The sequence below is a fragment of the Melanotaenia boesemani genome, chromosome 2 (genome assembly GCF_017639745.1).
Source record: "Melanotaenia boesemani isolate fMelBoe1 chromosome 2, fMelBoe1.pri, whole genome shotgun sequence".
Taxonomy (NCBI): domain Eukaryota; kingdom Metazoa; phylum Chordata; class Actinopteri; order Atheriniformes; family Melanotaeniidae; genus Melanotaenia; species Melanotaenia boesemani.
The window spans coordinates 6,623,383-6,630,642 of NC_055683.1; the positions used below are offsets into that span (position 1 = coordinate 6,623,383).

At 44.9% G+C, this 7,260-nt stretch overlaps 1 long non-coding RNA gene across 1 annotated transcript in view; it reads right to left on the reverse strand.

Moving 5' to 3' along the window:
- Positions 1-309: 309 nt before the first annotated feature.
- The window catches only part of LOC121655759, an 11,508-nt gene continuing 4,557 nt past the window's right edge, over positions 310-7,260 (reverse strand). Inside the window, exons 2-3 of the long non-coding RNA XR_006013291.1 lie at positions 1,104-1,111; positions 310-408 (exon numbers count right to left, since the gene is read on the reverse strand). This is a non-coding gene — a long non-coding RNA (uncharacterized LOC121655759). The remainder of the gene's footprint in view (positions 409-1,103; positions 1,112-7,260) is intronic.

Below are 7,260 nucleotides of genomic sequence, written 5' to 3' on the forward strand. Positions count from 1 at the left end.
CTTCTGTTCAGGATCACCTTAGAGATCTGTTATCTGGGATGGAGGCTCGTGATAGCTCTGGTTTTTCTTCTGAGTTATGGTCTTGGTTTCAGTCAGGTGGCTGGTGGCATATCTTGCTCGCAGTCTTAGGCCCTATTTTTGCTGTTCTGATTGCCTGCTGGCTTGTGGTGACTTTCCTCCCCCGGTGCCTCAAGGTTATGATAACATCTGCGTTTCCTGGTCATTCCCTCCAGATGTTTGTTAGTGCTCAGGGCGATTTTTCTAACACCCCGTTAGATGTCCTGGCTTCGCCGCCCGCTTACACGCCACGGATCTGTTATGATGATACTGGTCTTCCGCTTGATTTTTCTAGTGATGATGAAGTTTAGATTGTGTGGATAGTTTTCTGTTTAGTCATCCTAGTTAGTTCTGATTCTTATTCTTATTCATATGTGTTCTGAGGTGTTTTTTTTTTGCTGGTAATCACATGTGTTGGATTGATTTTGATGTTTATTTCCCCATTTGGAGTTATGATGAAGTTTCTCGAATCCTCGTGAATGGCAACTTCTGATGTTTGTCTGTATGTATATTGGGAAGATGGTGATTGGACTTGATTTGTTGATGATAATCATTAAGGGTTTTTTTTCCCCTAAAATTACATTACATTTATTACATTTCTCTTTTATGGGTTTTCCTGTGTTTTGTTTCTTTGCTCTTTTCCTTGTTTTGATTTTGTTTGTGTCCTTTGTTTTTCTTTTCTTTGGTTTTATGTGTTCCTTAGCAGTTTGATATCACCGTAAGAGTTTTTGGGTTCACTAGTTGATTGTGGTGTTCTCCTTTTGTCCACTGTACGACTCTGCTCCAGTGGTTATCCTTGTTGATGCACCTTTGTGTTTTTCCTTTTATGCTTTACTCTTATGAAATTTTCTTTTCTGATGTGATCAATATGAAATGGGTTTCATTATGATCAAAAGAGGGGAATTGTTGGGGAAATTTCATGTTATTCCCTTTATTATATTGTGTCTACCGATCACTCTCAGGGTAAACATGTTGTTTAGGGGCTTGGTAATTAAGTACCGAGTAGCCTGGTGCTATTATTCATTCTATTATTCATTCTTTAGAACAGTTCGCTCTGACCTGTGTGACTTATCTGATACCAGCCAGGCGCCTCAGGATGACCCAGCCGGGCATCTTGCCTTAAATGTCACTGAGGTTGTTTACGTGCTCAAGAAACTGAAAAACAGCTCATTAGGTTTGCTGAAGTGTCTAATCCTGTGTGAGGAACAGACAATCTCTTTGTTTGTATTTCATGATGTGTTGTGACTGATCATTCTGCTTAAAAGATGCTGCATGTATGTTTCTTATCAGATTCTCTTCAGATCTCTGTGCTGTCAGACCTCTGAACAGTGTCTCGGATTGCAATTCTATTCTTTTATATTTTAATCCTGTGTTCAATAAACTTGTAATCATTTTTCACTTCAGAACCAGACTCCTCATTCCTTGACAGAGTAACTTTTTGCCTCTACAAAGACTAAACATATCCTTGACCTTAAATGCATCTCAGTGATGACAGTGGAACAACAATGCTTACAGTTTCCTCCCTAAGTCTTGAAAACTTAACCTTAGTCTTGGTATCACAACGGCCAAAGATTCTTTTCAGTGGGAGCTATCTTAAGTTATTAGTTCTAGCTGGGAAGTTTGTTCTCTGCGTTTAACCCATAGTGTTGTTAATGTTCTGTTTATTTATTTATTTATTTTTATAATTTTTTCTACACCCCAAAACAAATTCATTTTATGTGCAAACTTGTCTGGCAATAAAGACATGTTCTTATTCTGAAACAGTTTATTTAGATTCAGATGATATTTGAGATGCTGAATAAAAAAGTATCCAGTCATACCAAGTAATCAGCTTTGTTTGTTGGAAGATAATATTCTCCTGCTTAAACAATTGAACATAAAACATACAGAACATAAACTGTATAACAAAGGGATCAAGTATTAAGTGATATTCAATGAGACCAGTGAGTAAATTAAATCTAGGAGATCCAGGTGTGCATATATCAGTTAAAGTAAAGTGAGGAAAGAGTTATCTCGATGAAATAAGAATATTTCCAAAGTAAACTTAGTTTTTAAGGCTTTTGAGTTCTCAAGACCACTGAAGTTGGAGCTGTATTGAAAAAGATCTTGTAGAAACATTGTGAAGTTCAGCTGGCCGTCAGCCCTTTTCCTTTTTATGAATGTGAAATTTCCCTAAGCAACTGCTAACAGCAGGTCGCTGCTCACTCTCCTGTGGGGTCCTACTCCTCAAATGTCGCACATCATGTAATGTCATCAATCAGCGCCAATGTAGTTCTGCGCTTCACTTCTCTTGTCGTGTTTTCCAGTACAGGCCACATCAATAAATTGTAAAAAAATTTCTTATCGCACATTGATTCCTCTCCGGCTCCAGAGTGTGTTTCACCGGTTCAGCCTTCACTGCTTATTGATTCAGCGCCATCCCCATCCAGCTACAATGAAGCAGACCCTCCCATACCTATCGAACTACAGCGTGTCATGAGGCAGACCTCTGGCTTGTTTTCAGATTCAGATTTTGAAAACAGCTCTCAAGACACATCTACAGATTTTGATTCCAGTTCCGAGGAGCTGCCTTCATCTCAGGATTCTGAAAGCATTTATACACAACAGTCTTCATCTCCTGATTCTCAAACTAGCTTTGAAGAGCGTTCTTTAGATTCTGGTTCTGAGGAAGATCCGTCTTCTGAGGAAGATCACACCCACGCCATTAATCCCAGCAGCAACCGAGCAATAAAATTCAGTAGCAGCAGCCATTCAGCACGGTGGAGGATAAGGAGATTTTCAACAGGGTGAAGAGGGCCCATCTTCTTTCTCACAGTCGGCCGAAAATCCCTCAATATCTGTCTCCCGCGAGCATTTTAATAATCGCAAAATAAGGCGTATATTAAACATCCCGGCCCGGGATACCCCAGATCTCGCACAATTTTACATCGACATCCAGCATATCCTGTCAGATCTAGCTAGCGAAGTAATCCTCGCTGGTTAGATGCAGCAATCTTGTGCAATTAGAAGTACGGAATGAAAATAACCATAATCATCTTTCACTTGCCATTGACGATCAGAAGTTAAATGAAATTGCAGTCGCTTTTGATGCTTTATTAGAGCGCATGGTTGAAGCTAATGAAAGCATAGCTTCATACTCGCGCTTGGAATTTATTGCTCAAATCATTGTCAATCCATCAGGCGGTGCTAAACGGAAATTGGAAAAAACTCTATATTGTGAAATTATTCATAAAAAAGACGCAATCTGTACATCGTGGAAAATAGAGGAGATTGGCTATGCTTTGCCATCAGCATGGCTCATCTTGTAGATCCAAATCTCACCGATTACCAGGCTGTGTTACGCGGTAAAGAGCTACACAGCTTGGCTGGTCTGGATAATCAAACTCCCGTCACATTCAGCAACATAGAAAAATTTGAAAACATTCTGAATCGGAAAATTATAATATTTTACAGGACCCCCGACTTCTGGCCCATATCACATTTTGAAACTGATTTCCCGGACTGCTCTAATCCTCTTTTCCTTTTCTTACTAAAGAGTCACTATAATGGTATAAAAAACCTTCACAGCTTTATTGGGGGTAAACACATTTGCAATTTTTGCTATACATGTTATGAAAAGCCGCATTCTCACATCTGTAAAGGTTATTGCTCGGTAAGTAATGCGCCCTCCTGTACCCAGAAGCCTGCGCCTGTGCTGTGCACTGACTGTAACAGAACGTGAAGAAACTCTTCCTGTTTTACAAGACATAAAGAGTCTAGAAACAGCTCCTCTTCCTCGGCTCAAACACCTCAGGCCACCGTCATAGCGCATAATTCCAGGGGGTTTGATGGGTATCTGGTTCTGAACGGGATGATAGCATTAGGTCTGCAGCCGGCTCTAATCATGCAGGGAAGCAAGATCCTCTGTTTTACCGATCCTGACTACCAATTGAGATTCATTGACTCCCGCTCTCTCTAGCTATGCATCTTAGTCAGATGCCAAAAGCTCTGGGGTTTCCTCATGCTTCTAAGGGCCAGTTTCCTCATAAATTCAGCTCCGAGGAACATTTAAATCACGTAGGAGCCTTTCCCACCCCGGCTGATTATGGTGTAGACAGCATGTCTCAGCGCGAGCAGGATGAGTTTTACACCTGGTACAGGAAGGTCTGTCAGGGAACTTTCAACTTTCAGAAGGACGCTCTGCATTATTCTCAAAACGAGAGGGCTGCGTAAAGTTCCACGAACAGTTCCTCAATGACACCAGTGTGGACCTGTTCAGCTGTATTACTATCGCTTCAGCCTGCATGAAAGTGTTCAGAATGAACTATTTGTTACCCAAAACTCTGGCCATCCCCTCTCCAGATGATTACAGGAAGCAATTTAAACATTTTTCAAACGCGTCAATACAGTGGCTCGAGTGGGTTGCGCGCAGCAGATCCGTTCACATCCAGCATGCGTTAAAAGGCAGCGAGAAGCAGGTAGGTCCCTACTTCATTGACAGATGCTGAAATTGATGCCATCAAATACGTTTATGAGTTTATGGGTTGTGAATTTTATGGTTGTGAGCTGTCTTTCCTTTCAGCGGGGTCCCCTATGAGCAGCTGCATGACGCTACAGAGCACAAATGTCGCGCGCTGGAGTCAATTTATGGCATGCGCGTCGTGGTCATGTGGGAGCATGAATGGATGAGGATGAAGAGGGAAAACCCTGAGGTGAGAGCGTTCATTAGTGAGTTCTGGAGCTCGGTTACAACGTGAGTAAAATCACAGAAGTCTGGCACTTTGATAACCGTAGTGACACAATTTTCCAGGGCTACATCCGCACCTTCCTAAAAAAAACAAGCAGGAGGCATTTGGTTACCCATCCGAGGTGACTAATCAGGCGAGCAGAGAGGCTTACATCAGTGATTATGAGATGCATCAGGGCATTTGACTAGACGCCGACAAAGTCGAGGTGGATCCAGCAAAACGCCAGATGGCAAAGGTCTCTTTAAACTCTTTCTGGGGCAAATTTGCTCAAAGAAATAATCTGGTACACACCGAGCTTGTCAGCGACCCTGAGCAGTTTTTCAGGTTCATGTTTTTAGGTTCATATAAGGTGGAATATTTCACCTTTCTGAATGAGAAAACTGTGATGGTTCAATGGAAATACTGACTGCAACGTGTTCATTGCTGCTTTAACAATAGCCTATGCTCGTCTGAGGTTGTATTGTTATCTAGAGCAGCTGCAGCACTGCATTCTTTACATCGATACAGATAGCGTGATTTATGTGGTAAAAAACGGGGAGACTCCATTGCAGCTAGGAAATTATCTGAGGGATCTTACAGACGAGCTGGAGGGAGACAACATTCAAGAATATGCGGCTGCTGGTCCGGAAAGTTATGCTTACCAAACCCGCAAGCGCAAGAAAGTTGTTTTGCGCATGAAGGGGATCACGCAGACTCGGGAGTGCAGTGAACGTGTCAGCTTTGTAAGAGGTCTAGTGGAAGGTTATCTCACCAACAGTGGCAGCAGAGGTGGTGGTTCTGGAGAGGGTGTGATCAAGGCTCAGCAGCACCATCCGACGTGGCAAAAAGAGCTTTCTGGTGAAAAACTGTACATTTGAAAAAAATATACAGAAAAGAAAATTATGCACTTTAAAGAGGAAATTGATTTATTTGAGTCTAGACTGAAAATGCCATTTTCATGTATGGTTGTTGGACTTTCTGTCACGGACTGCAGTGGAGGTGAGGACCCAATTGCAGGCAGTCAGGGCAGGAGGCAGAATCGGTGCAGGTGAAATGTTTATTTCCCAAAACTCAAGACAGGGAACCATACAAGACAGGGATAATCCATACAATAAGTACCACATATGACCACACATATGACCACATGAACTAGGACATACGAGGATCTGACAAGGAGTGACTGAAAACCAAGTACATATATACACGGAGGAATGGAAAAACTAACATAACATGACAAAACCAAAAACCCAAACCATGATCTTAAAGCACAAACTAATGACAAAAACCAGAACTATCAGACCAAAACAGGCCTCACAACAAAGTTCAGGGGGGTGACCCGGAGGCCGAGCAGACAAGAGGGTCAGTTCAGGGGGGGCGACCCGGAGGCCGAGTAGACAGCAGGGTCAGATCAGGAGGGCGACCCGGAGGCCGAGCAGACAGCAGGGTCAGATCAGGAGGGAGACCTGGAGACTGAGCAGACAGCAGGGTCAGTTCAGGAGGCCGGCCTGGAAGCCGGACAGACGGGGGCAGAATCTCCGGTGGTCGACCTGGAGGTCGAGAAGACTTGGGACGGACCTCTGGAGTATGACACGGAGGACACGCAGACAACAGGGTTTCAGGCGGACGGGCAGGCTTGGACCGGAGCTCTGGCGGACGGGCAGGCTTGGATCACCGCAGGCTGGATCGCAGGCTGGATCTCCAGCAGCTGAGCCTGCTGGATCGCAGGCTGGAGAGACAAATTCTATGCAGGCTGAGCAAGCTGGATCTCTGCAGGAAGAGCAGACGGATCTCCTGCAGGCTGAATCTCTGGTAGGCGGACACACAGACTGACTTTCCAAAGGGCTCAACAGGCACCATAACGCAACGAGCCCTGGAACCAGAGAACACAGCATAGTCAAATGTCAACCTCAGGCAGCAAGGTAGGAGCGATCTCCTCGGCGCCGGGGACCAGAAGAGGAAGAGGAGCGTCTTGACCAGGGACCTCCTCAGGAACAGGGATCAGAGGAGGGAGAGGAGCGTCTTGACCGGAGACCCCCTCAGGAACAGGAACCAGAAGAGAGGCTTCACAACCGGAGACCCCCTAAGGAACAGGGACCAGAAGAGGGAGAGGAGCGTCTTGACCAGGGACCTTCTCAGGAACAGGGATCAGAGGAGGGAGAGGAGCATCTTGACTGGAGACCCCCTCAGGGACAGGAACCAGAAGAGAGGCGTCACAACCGTTGACCCCCTCAGGAACAGGGACCAGAAGAGAGGCATCACAACTGGGGATCCCCTCAGGGACAGGAACCAGAAGAAAGGCGTCACAATCGTTGACTCCTTCAGGAACGGGGATCTGAAGACACGGGCAGGACCTGGGCACCGGCGTGGGACGCCAAAGAGCTGGGCAGGACCGCGGAGCTGGCATCGGACATTGCAGTGCTGAGCAGGACCTTGGAGCTAGCGTCAGACGCTGAAGAACTGAAGTAGACCTGGGAGCCGGCGTGAGGTGCTGAAGCAC